General features: G+C 38.1%; 2 pseudogenes; one reads left to right on the forward strand and one right to left on the reverse strand.

The window, feature by feature from the left end:
* Positions 1-993: 993 nt before the first annotated feature.
* On the reverse strand, positions 994-1144 carry LOC144281483 (U1 spliceosomal RNA; annotated as a pseudogene).
* Positions 1009-4158, forward strand: LOC144324566 (ubiquitin-ribosomal protein eS31 fusion protein pseudogene; annotated as a pseudogene).
* Positions 4159-13076: the final 8918 nt, after the last annotated feature.

Raw genomic sequence — 13076 nt, forward strand, 5'->3', positions numbered from 1 at the left:
ATTCCATTTGTGAGTTCATGTCAATGAAACCATAGCACCACCTCAGGAGCTGGGGAGGGGGGCTGCTCAGTGGGTCAAGCGTCTGCCCACAGCTCAGATCATGATCCTGGGTCCTGGGATGGAGCCGCACGTGGAGCCCACATCCAGCCCTGTGTCAGGCTCTGCACTCAGTGGGGAGTCTGCTTGTCCCCCTGCCCCTCCCTCTCCTTGTTCTCTCTCTCCTTCACTCTCTTTCAAATAAATAAATCAAGAAAAAAAGAAAGAAAGAAGAAAGAAAGAAAGAAAGAAAGAAAGAAAGAAAGAAGAAAGAAAGAAAGAAAGAAAGAAAGAAAGAAAGAAAGAAAGAAAGAAAGAAAGAAAGAAAGAAAGAAAGAAAGAAAGTTGTAGTACCATCTAAAGTAGTTCCTCAAGTTCAATGGTTTGTCCTTATACTTACTCATAGGACAGAATCAAAGCTCAACATTTTCTGATAAAACAACCTCAGAACTCATTTTTTTTTTAAGTTTGTAAGTGTGTTCTACTACCCAAATTCAGTTAAACGTAAATTCGTTAAATATAGGCAATTGGCAGCACTGTGGTAGCAAGAGAAATCAAGCATTTGAGCCTGCTGAAAATTATTGTTCCCATAAAGTAATGCCAACCTCATCACGTTAGACTACCATAGTATCTTAAATAAAATTGTAATTGGGGCTCCTGAGTGGTTCAGTTGCTGAACTGTCGGACTCCTGATCTCAGCTCAGGACATGATCTCAGGGTTGTGAGATCGAGCCTCACATTGGGCTCCATGTTGGTACAGAGTCTGCTTGAGATCCTCTCTCTCCCTCTGCTCCTCTGTCACACATGTGCATGCAATTTCTCTCTCTAAAAAAAATAATAAATTAAATAAAGTAAAATTGTAATAATAACTAAACATGTTGGTATTATATATGCTTCCCATATGTATCATAACAGCATATATTAGAATTATGTTTTGATATATATTTAAAAAAAAAACAGGGGAAAGCGCGAATGCAGTCCCCCACTACCACAAATTATGCAGTCGAGTTTCCCACATTTGGGGAAATCGCAGGGGTCAGCACATCCGTAGTGCAATGGATAAGCCTCGCCCTGGGAAAACCAGGTATCTCCCCTGCCAGGTAAGTATTGTTTTGATATATATTAATATGCAGTGTATCCTATAGGTATTATAGATAGGTCCTTTTTACATGTACATATATTTCTTGATATTTCCCTCAATATATAATTGTGTGCATCCCACCTTGAACACTGATGCCTTAAGTAATAGGACTGTGGCTCATTCTACTGGGATAATGTTCTGTAGCCTGAGTCAATTAATTATTTCACTCATTTACCTCAAATCTTTGTTTCCCCCATCCTTCCCCTCTCTCTCCTTCCTTGATTTCCTTCCTTCCTTCCTTCCTTCCTTCCTTCCTTCCTTCCTTCCTTCCTTCTTTCTTCCGATTTTTGAACCAGAAAATCTATCGAGCACCTTGTGTTTTCTAAGCATTATGCTAAACATAGACAAATTCTTGTCCGTTTGTTTGTTTCTAGGAGACAAAACCATGAATTATACCAAGTCTCCCGCTCTAAGGAAGAATAAGGAAACGCAACATCCTATTTTAGTGCAAAGCCCAGGTCAGAGTGTTATTACAACACCAAGGGGGCCGTGATTTTCTGTGCTTAGGAATGACATAGACCACCTGTCGGACATTTGTGCTGGGGAATGAAGAAGAGATTCCCAGGTAGAACTCAAGAAAAGAATTTGGGCAGAGATAGCTGCATGAGCAATTGGGTGGCTGCTTCGAAATCCGTGATCTGTTCTGACAACACAGAGCAGTCTGGTGAGCTAGAATGAGGGCTTTTCTGTTCAGCATCAATTAATGAATATTCAGGGATTTGCAGGTCACACTGTGTCTGCTGCAAGCACTCACCTCTGCCATCAAGTGTGAAAATAGTCACGCACTGTGCCTAAATGGACAGGCATTGCTGAGCTCCAATAAAACTTTGTGTGCAAAAACAGGTGGTGAGCCAAGGTGTCCTCAGGCTGTCATGTGCTGGCTCCAGTCCCCTCATGGGTCCAGCAGTTCCAGATAATATCTTCTTTGTTATATTTGGTGAAACTGGGGAGTTACTGGTATGCAAATAATAGTCCTTTGTAGTTAAAGATTGTATTCCCAGATTTGTATATACCTAACTTCCATTTTTTAAATAACTTTATTTACCTCATTCCACACTGTTTATGCAGGTGAATATAGCCCCAAATCTCTACTAGTCCAAGCACTGCATCACATAAAAATTGCTGGTGAGAATGTGAGCATATTTCTAAGAATATTAAGTTTTGGATTTTGATTAAAAATATAATATCCAGAGAAAATATGACCTTCCTCCTACATGTAAAACACATCAGCATTTGCTATAATTGGTAAGAAAATGAAGAAATACAAGATGCTATTTTCAAAGTATAGCATAGACTAGAAAAATGGTAAAACTTTGCTTCATATGTTATTATACCTATTTCTGATTCTTTTTCTTTCTAGCTTTATTATGTTGATTTATATAAAAGTATCAAATTTGGATAACCCTTGCAAATGCTAATCTAATCAGCCTTAATTCCTCTGATATGCAGAAGAACCTTATCCATCATAGCAAACTAACTTCTGTTACTTTAACTATCTGAAGCCTTCTGTGGAGTTGACAGTGTACCCAGAATTAATTAACTACTGTTCCAACGATTCAGCCAACTTTTTGTGCAGGTCATTACGTTTAACATTTTAATATTCTACAGTAAATTATCCACCTCTTCAATATGCCAAACACATTTAATGAAATTGGAAATTTGAAGTTTATAAAACTTCCTACAGTTTTTCTTTTAATATTCAACAACCGAGAGCTTTTATTATGGATGGTACAAACTAGAGAAAATTTAAAACTAAGTGTTCAAGAACAATATCCCTCACAAACATGCATTCAACTTTAAGTGTGGAGAAGATACGTACAGGGAACTTCTCTTTAAGCATCAATTTTTCTAAATGTCTTCACAACAATCAGGTGATGACGTTGTGGGGCTCCATTTAAATATGGAGAACCATGTTTACCTTCTAAATAAGGCTTTGTTACTTATGGCAGGACTATGTTTAATGGAGAATGATGCAGGTTTGGGGAGACTTTGAGGGAAATATTTTAAATCAATAATTAATAATCATCACAGATTTACATTTTGCCAACTACTATGTTAAACATGCTTTATCACATTTAACTCTCACAATAATGCTGTTATTATTGTCCATCATAGAAATGCAAAATCAAGCATGCCACGGGTAAATCATTTGCCCAAGTCACAGACCAATCTTCAGCAACATTAGAATTTTGTTTGTCTAACACCATGACACCAGTTCGAATCTCTATTATAGATTGTCACAGAAAGGAGAAATAAAAGGAGAATGGGACTTCTCCTTTTATGGGAAGTGTTGGACTCATGCTCAAGCCAGACATTTGGCTGGAATTCCTGGTACATGTTATTGCATCAATGGAATCTGCATGCCTCAAACCTTTTAGGGTTGCAAATAACCTCCCCAAGTTATTTATTTTACCTTTTTTTAATGGAATTCACTCATTGAAACTGAATTTTGCTTTACAATCTTAAAAATCAAGGAGGAATTTTTCCAACCCACCATCTGCACTGGAGCCAGGGCCAAGTTACAAACCTTCCTAAAAACCCTTAGGGGAAGACCATTATTCTTGAGGTTGAAACATCGGATACAATAAAAAATGTAAAGGCCAAGATCCAGGATCAGGATCAGCAAAGGGTAATCTGTGCTGGCAAGCAACTGGAAGATGGGGTACTTGATCTGACTCCAGCATTCAAAAGAAGTCCACCCCTCATCTTCTGCTGAAACCTTGTGATGAAGCTAAGAAAAGGAAGAAATCTTACTGCACTCCCAAGAAAGTGCATCCGAGAACCTTAAGCAGGCTGTCCTGTAATATATGGGGAAAGGGGGTGAGAATGGTAAAGTTAGTCATCTTCACTGGGAGTGGTTTTCAGATTAATGTGGTGCTGGAGTTTTTACGGCCAGTCACTTAGACAGACATTATTACGGCAAACATCTGACCTATTGCTTTAATAAACTAGAACACAAGTCACTATGTATGGCTCAATAAAAACATGATCTAAAAAATGACATTGAAGAGGATAGGATAAGGTCACAAAGGTCTGCCTTGTATATTATGGAAGAGCCACTGTGTAAGCATCAGGCTGAGACCTTCAGGAGAAACAGTGAGAAAAACAATTGAGAACCCAAGCCAGGAGCAAGGACAAGAGTCTTTAGTGGAAGGCATGTATATGGAGTCCCTGGTGAGCGTATCACCATGAGGTGACTAGGATGCTAAGGGCCTCCTTAAAAGTGGGTTTCTGATGGATAATATCACTCAAGTCTTACTAAGAACAGGAAGGAAGAGGAGTGTGTGCAAACTCGTGGAAACCAAGGCCGACACCAGCACTCCATAAACCACATCATAAACCATGACGGTGCATTGCTGTGGTAGATGGAGATGCAGGACAATACTCAGTGTCTAAAATTTGTCCTATTTCCAGTATGTTTGCTCTCTGAGAGTAAATGGAGCTCTATCCTGACACTTAACGTTGATTACCACTTAAAACTATAGCTACTTTTTCTTTAAGCTATAGCTCTATGATAGGTGTTATTTAACAAATTCCAGCATCCTGAGACTGCTCAGTCAACCCAATTTATTGATAATGGTTTTTGTTTTATAGAATCAACTATTAAAGGGATGAATAAATTAAAGAAAAAATATTTCAAATAGATGTAAAAAATTGATAATTATTTCTGAGGCTGAATCACTAAATTGTGTGTGAAATCAATAAAAGACTTCTAGTTGAAAATTTGAGGGCATAAGCTCCACTCGTTGTATCATTTTATGAGCTACATCCTCGGTGACCTTTGAGGATTCCACAAACAGAGCTTTACAATCATTCTGCTCTTTTGAGTTCTAGCTCAATATATTTTCTTTTATTCCACAACTGCCAGAGAGAGGTCTTTCCTAAATTGTAGTGAAGGGAGATTGAAATAGAAAGTTCATAATTACTCATTCAGTTATTTTCATTGAAATTATAAGTATTCTAGCACAAATGTCAAGGCTTTAGAGGGAAACATACCTTAATGATAAGTCATATACAATAATAAAAGACTAAAATTCAATAAAGGAACAACTCATGAAGAAGGTATGAGTGAATATATATAAAACTTGTAAGATCCTAATGTTTTTCAAATTAAAGGGTTATCTTTCGTGCAAATAAAATTGTTCTATGTGCACATTGTCATTAAATCTGATGATGGATTTATGTTATTTATGTTACAGGGAAGCTATAGATAACACCAGAGCAAGTTCAGACTCAGAAATAAAAATAGGTTGGGACATGGTACTTTATTTTAATCAAATTAGATTGATAATATTTTTTAAAAGCATGCTGCTTGGTGAAACCAAAGAATCTGTGTTGATGAATCAGAGTATGATGATTGGCATGTTAAAAGTATCACCAGTACATAAGGAATGAAAATTGGCCCAACTTTAGATGGTGGTGATTGAATCATTCAATGAAACTTATCTGGGAAGCATGAGTCTTTAGCTTCATGGTCTTTATGAACAAGTGCAAGCGAGTGGTTAAGACTCAAATCAACATTAATACATTATTGTTAAGTAAAATCATAGTATAAGCCCACCCTTCCCCTTTCCAATAATGGACCACAGCCTAACCCTACAATATTTTCACGACACAAGCTTTTTTAAAAATATATTTGTTTATTCATTCATGAGATACAGAGAGAGAAAGAGACAAAGGCAGAGGGAGAAGCAGGCTCCATGCAGGGAGCCTGATGTGGGACTTGATCCCGGAACTCTGGAATCACGCCCTGAGCCAAAGGCAGATGCTCAACTGCTGAGCCACTTAGGAGTCCCAATGACACAAGCTTTTGATTAAGGTAAACAAACTCTAGGTTATCTACCAAATAAGTCTTCTGTTGCTGAAGAGACAAAACACCCCAAGATATGAACTAACATTTTGGCACAATAAAAAACAAAAAATAAAAACTATGAACTCTAAATCCAAAAAATTAAAAAATGGCTGAATGCAAGAGAAGCTGAAGAGATATGGGAAATGCAAAGACTGTCATTGAGATGATTCTGGAAAAAAAAAAAAAAACAAACATTCCAGCTGTCTCTCCTTTGGAACACATGGCAGGGTTGGGCTTCCAGGCCTAATGAATTTAAGTATGGACATACTATTCATTTGGGCCAGTCAGTTATGAGTAGAAGCACTAGGAGCTGTTGTACACTTGCACCATTTATCTTTACTTTTGACAAAACTATCAACATTCTAAAGGTGGAGAGTGCTCCTTTAGGCTGGTCCCTGAGTGCCTTTGCAGAGTTAGAGCCCTCCTGCTGAATCATATGGACGTGACACAGGAGTAGAAAGCAAACCTTTGTGTTTCTAAGCCAGACAGATTTGAGGGCAGCTTGATCTCAATGCATAACTTAGACTATCTGGTTATTGCACAGGGCAAAATCTCTTCCAAGAATCAAGATGAAATAGAGTCATTTTCAGGTAAATAAAAACTGATTGTATTCACTCTTCAACAGACCTTCTCTGAAGGAATTTCTAAAAGATGTACATTAGGGAAAGTCTGAGATATAAAAAGAATGGTGACCAAAGAAGTGTTTTGAATAAAACATTAATTATAATAATGTATGATACATGCATTTTTAAATAGATTCTTAACATACTAGCAACAAAATCAACATTAGTACAAAAGTCAGGAGGAAGTTCTATCATTTGCTAGTCTAATATGTACATTAATATATTAATAAATTTCAGATTTTTAAAATATTTTTATTTATTTATTCATGAGAGACACACAGAGAGAGAGAGGCAGACACAGGCAGAGGGAGAAGCAGGGTCCATGCAGGGATCCCGATGTGGGACTTGATTCCAGGACCCCAGGATCACACCCTGAGCCAAAGGCAGAGACTCAACCACTGAGCCACCCAGGCATCTCAATAAATTTCAGATTTTTTTGAAGGTTAAGTACACATGGATTATTTCAAGGATACCACTAAAAGAAAAAAGTATGACATTAAAACCAGGAATATCACAAAATGTAATGAGAAAAGCAAAAATAAAAAATACATATTTAATTTAAAATACAAAAATATTGATAAAAGAAAATGACAATAAAAAGGGTCAAAAATGGAGCACAGAAAAAGATCCAAATATATTAATAATTCCAATATATATAAATGCACTAAATTTTCTTGTTAAAGTATAAGGAATATTTTAAAATATTTTATTTATTTATTCATGAGAGAGAGAGAGAGAGAGAGGCAGAAACACAGGCAGAGGGAGAAGCAGGCTCCATGTAGGGAGGTCGACATGGGACTCGATCCCCCGTCTCCAGGATCACTCCCTGGGCTGAAGGCAGCGCTAAACCACTGAGCCACCCGGGCTGCCCAAGTTTAAGGATTTTAAAACAGAATATAAAAATAATTTCACTTAATATAACAATTAAATTTGATATTAGTAATATTAAATTTAAATAAATTTTAAGTGACAGGGTATGGATATAAAATATAAGGACAAAGAATTCCCAGAGAGAATAAAAGCACATGGTAGGAGGTTCATCATTTTTCCCTTGTGCTAACAACAAACCCTGAAGTTGAGAGAAAATTTACCTAAGAGATGGGTTGATTCACAGGGCTGAAGAGATAAAAACTAGGTATCAAAGCTACTAAGGCAGTCAGAGTATAAAGGGAAAATTTTCCAGGAAAAAATTAAGAGGATTGAATATGAAATCATATATTTGTTTTTTCTCCTCAAGGAATTTGCTCAATTATTCTCAAGGCCTTAAGAACCAAGCAGCTCATATGTGTGTGGCACCCAACAGGCAGATACAAAACAGAACTTTTAGGTATTTTATAGTACTGGAGAGTCAAACATTGGGTACCCGAGGAGATCCTTGCTGAAAGACTGATCACAGGGGCCTTGAAGAGCCCAAGAACCCAGACGAAGCAGGATGGCTCCAAGTGGAGGGTCCCCCCCCGGCCACCCTAGAGTGGGCTGTCCAGGGCTGTGGCCAGGTCGGCTCAGGTTATGGACAGCTTGCTGTTGCCATGGTACTGGTTTCCATGCAAGCTCACCTGAGTGCAAAGGGGGTCATTTCTTTTCCCTTCGCAGAAGAGAATCAGAGAAATTTTCTTCAACTAGTAATGTCTTTCCCTCAGTCCATGAGGCATCTTCCTTCCAGAGTTGGATAAAAATCAAGACTTTTATGATCTCACACTGAAGCCTCTCAGTTCAGAGAAGGACCCCCACGGGTGAGGATAAAGGAACAAAATCCCAGGTCAGTACTTACCAGGAAAAGCAGCAATCGGTGAACTAATGGTGTTAGCATGACACCTTTCTGATTTGAAAGGTGTTTCCCTTGCTTTCAAAAAGCTGCTTTTGTCTATGTCAGTTATTAGAGAAATACTTTGTTAACTGCCATGCACTCAAGAATTGGCACTACCGTTTCCAAAATAGGATTTCAATCTAAAAGAATTTGAATCAATTCTCCAAGAACGTGCCTCAACTGGGAGGCCTGTCATACTTGCATCTCCAGGTAGGCGATAAATAAAACCATGGCATCTGTGACCAGCTTTGTCTTTCAGCTGTTGAAGACTGGTTTCCCTATCCAGATTGAGATCAATCTCCACACTGTCAATGTTCTAACTCACGTTGTTGAGGTCAGGGACTCTCCATGTCACTCCTAGAAGAGGCTACCAGCCGCTGAGCCAGCTCATGTGAGTTGCTGACCACGATTGTAAGCATTTGTTTCAGGCTGGGCTGTGCTCGTTCCCTGCCTTAAGGATTGTCACTTGCTTCCTGAGGCTAATCCACATAGAGTTTCAAATTCAAAACGAGTTAACTGCGTGCCCATCTGCCCCCTTGAACTCCAGCTGGTTCTTAGTTCATGGTTCTTGGTTCATCAGACTGCCTAGAACTGAAGGTTGGATGGATCTGGGTTAGACACCAACAAGAAGACAAGGCAGAGATGGAATAAAGAACCTCAAGAGCAAAGACCTTCACTCTGGATCTTTTCCAAAGTCAAAAGGAGGGCCACTGTGCTAGAACTTGGTGAGTGAGGGGGAGGGAGGGTGAGATAATACCAAGAAAGACTGAGGTCCCAGAGAATCTTGTAGACAATGAGAAGGACTTTGGGTTTTATTTTATTTTTATGTTATTCTTAGTGCCAAGGAAGCCACTGGAAGAGCTTCAGCAGATGGGCGCTTGGGTGGCTCAGGGTATGATCCTGGAGTTCCGGGATTGAGTCCGGGGAGCCTGCCTCTCCCTCTGCCTGTGTCTCTGCCTCTCTTTGTGTGCCTCTCATGAATAAATAAACAAAATCTTTTTAAAAAGGAAGAGCTTCAGCAGAAAGATGAATTAATGTGCTTTCACTGTTTAAAAAGTTCCTGTTGTTGTAGGGGTGAGGAAGAATGGCAGTAGGAGCGTACGGGAAGCCATTGAGGAAGTCCAAGGAAGTGGCCTGTCTGTTGCAAAAGAGATGAAGAGTAGGGTATATATTTTAAAGAAAAGAAAAAGAACTGAACGATGGATTGAATGTCACATAAATGTGAGCAATGCTCACATTCTTTGCTTCCAGCTTTTGTTTCTGTGAAGATCCTGAGTCTGGGACTATGCTGTTATGCTTCTTTATCAAAGCACCTCGCCTCTCTCGCTGGTACAGGAATGGGTGGAATTAGCTCTAATTCAATACAACACATAATTAGATTACATAATTATAATACATAATTAGAACATATTCTAACATTCCTTCTACTTAAAAATATTCTGTGACTCAATGTTTGCTGAATAAATTGAGTTGATTAAAATATATGGCACTGAGAATCTTGGATGAAACAACTAGACAGATGATTGATGGCACCATTTACTGACAGGAAAAGACTTAGAGTCTAAAGACTTAGAGATGAAGGTATGAGGTGGGAACATAGGATACTCTGACTTGAACATATTGTTTGAGATTCCCAGTAGGCATCCCTAGTAGATTCCAAGTGGAGATGGTAAGCAATTACACATGAGAATCTAGAACTCGGGAGGTGGTTTAGGTTAAAAATATACATTGTGGAGTTTGCAGCTTATCGACAATGTATAGAACTCTTTCTGTTTTCTGAAGCAGAATAACTTCATAAGATGATATGTAAATAGCATTCAGGAAAAATTATTGCAGCTCAGCTTATTCACAATAGGAAAGAGGAAAAAAATTAATGTCATCTAAAAATAAAACAACTAAAAATAACAGCATGTTCGTGCAGTAGAATCATATGCAGCCATATAAGATAATATTTATAAGCATCTGTAATATTTAAAGGAAAGGGTGAGGTTACAAAATTAAGTAAAAATCTTATGGGATAAACAGTTTGAATTCAATTTTGGAATTTTAAAAATCTACAGAAAGAAAAGACTAGAAAGGACTACAACAAAATAACGGAAATGATCTCATCGTGATGAGAACATGGGTGAATAAAACAAAAGTTCTTCATATATTTTGAATTTTCAAGATTTACTACACTGAATATTAATTTTGTGTTATAAAATTATTTTGAAAGACGAAAAAGAGTTTCTGGTTACCTATTATAAATAGCTAGAGATGAGTTCCTAATAGCCTTGCTTTGGCACTTGCTAAGGGAAAGCAATAAGACAAATTGAGCACCTCATGAGAAAAATTTAATAAATAGAAGACTCTGCTGATGGATGGCATTGATTGTATTTTATTGCAATGGGGTTTCTAGAGCCCAGTTGACCAATGTGTAATCAGCTCCATCTTTACTTCAATGTTAATAAATATTTGACTTCTCCACTCTGGACACTGCTCTAGTGGTCTTACTGCATCATTGACCTTGCAGGCAAACACAAAGATCCTTGACCTTTGCCATTGATTGCTTCTTGTGCTTATCGGCCATTCACACTACAGCCAGCCCTATTTCTTTTTTGTTTAAAAAAAAAATGCACTCAATTTAAATCAATAATGCAAATGTAATCAGTTTGAAGAAATCTCATGGAAAGGTTCACTTATTGAAGGAACTATAGAGAATTTTTGCTTCTCTGATGTTTTAAACTCACATGTGTAGCAGGAGAAGTGCAGCAAACAACGTGTGGTGATATAGGAAGGAATTAAGTCACCATCACTTGTTAGAAACCACCACTATATTTGAGCATATTGTGAATTCAGAGTAATAATGTCTTGCTCATGTTTTTCATGAAAATATAATGACCTATATGGAAAACATGGCGCCCAGTCTCAGCTGATGATAGTTACATATTTTTCAGATCCTTCTTCCCCTCCTCTAGAAAGTTAAAAAAAAAAAGAAATTAATTTTAAAAATAACCACCCCTTTTGATCCCCCTCCCTTCAAACTATTTCCCCACTTGAATTTCCTATCTTAGCATGTCTATTCTAACATTGCTCACATTGAAAACTCACTTTGTAACAAAACACCAGCAAATATTTTTTCTCTACCTTTAAAATCCATCAAAAATTCAACCATTCTTCCTTGGCTATTGGACCATCATCACCATATTCTGATCCAAAATACCATCATTTCTCCACCAGAACATTGAAATATCTAATTGTGCCACTTCCTCCTGCCCTTGCTTCCCTTCTGTCACTTCTTGGGAAAGCAGCTAGATGGGTCCTTTTAAAACACAAGTCAGATCATTTCACTCCTGTTTCCAAAACTCTCTTGTGACTTACCACTACCCACCAAGTAAAAGCCAAAGCTCCTACTGCTGCCTATAATGCAGCCTTTGATCCCAAATGTATACTTCATTTCAGGGCAGCATGTCAATTGTGGCTACTACCTCTTTCAATACTAAAGCATTACAGGAAAACAGGAAGTCTAGTTGGGAACAAGGAAGAAAATAAGGTAACAAGAGAAAAAGCAAAGACAGGAGGAGAGCTTGACACTCCTATTTCTGTTCTTAAGGTATTCTTTCTTTTTCCCAGGCTAACACAAGGCTTGTACAATAGCCTCAAGACTGCTTTAAAAATCCAGAGTGAGCACAATCTTCTACATGTCCACTTCTCAGCAGCCAAGCCAGTTTTTTTTTTTTTTGGCAATTTTTGTTTGGTAAAAACTGAAAACACTTTCTCTCTGATATCATCTGAAATAGATCAATCTAAACGGAAAGACCTGAAGAGTTGACACATTGCTCCATTTATGCAGAAGGTTACAGCATGTATGTGTGTTACTGCAGTCCAGCAACAGTCATTCCTGTTACCTAATGTGGATGAGTAATCTAGAGACAAGGAGGGCTGTGGGAGAGTTGGCTGCCATACATGGAGCCTCGTTGCCTTTCTGAACGGTGACAAGAGATTACATGGTATTTCTACGCCCTTCCAGAGCACTCGTTTGTGTCTACTTCTGAAAAGCAGCATGAATCCAAAAGTTTACCTATACAGGAAAATAACAAGAACACGAAAACAACGTAGCCGTAGCTACAGTTTTGAAGAAAAAAGTTGGACCACAGACCATGATCATCCCAGAAAGGACTCAGAAATGGATCATTTTCCTAATAAGAACATTGACTCCAGTCAACTAGTAAACTAGTAAATAATAAAAGTGAAGCCACAGAAGTAAACATCACTGAAAAGGGAGTTATAGGAATTTATAAAAGCCTTTTAGAAGGAACTAAGTCAAGTTATAAAGAATAATGCAAATGGTAGCACACTTAATAAGTTAAATAAAATAGGAAAACAATAAATTAGTTATGAGAGACCAGGATAAAAATTCCTGAGCACACTCCCCACGCCCCACGCCCTACCCCCCACCCCAGTTATTCTTTTCAGGGAATGGATATATGACCTAACTGAGCCAAATAAAAATCATCCCCGGGGCTTTTTTTCTTTCTTTTTTTTTAATTGGAACAGAGAAGTGAAGCAACAGGCTAACAGCCTTCCTCCTGCAGTGAAGCAGGAGGTGTGCACGTGGTGACGACATTCCTGGTGCAT

This window comes from Canis aureus, chromosome 12, assembly GCF_053574225.1.
Source record: "Canis aureus isolate CA01 chromosome 12, VMU_Caureus_v.1.0, whole genome shotgun sequence".
NCBI classification, from domain to species: domain Eukaryota; kingdom Metazoa; phylum Chordata; class Mammalia; order Carnivora; family Canidae; genus Canis; species Canis aureus.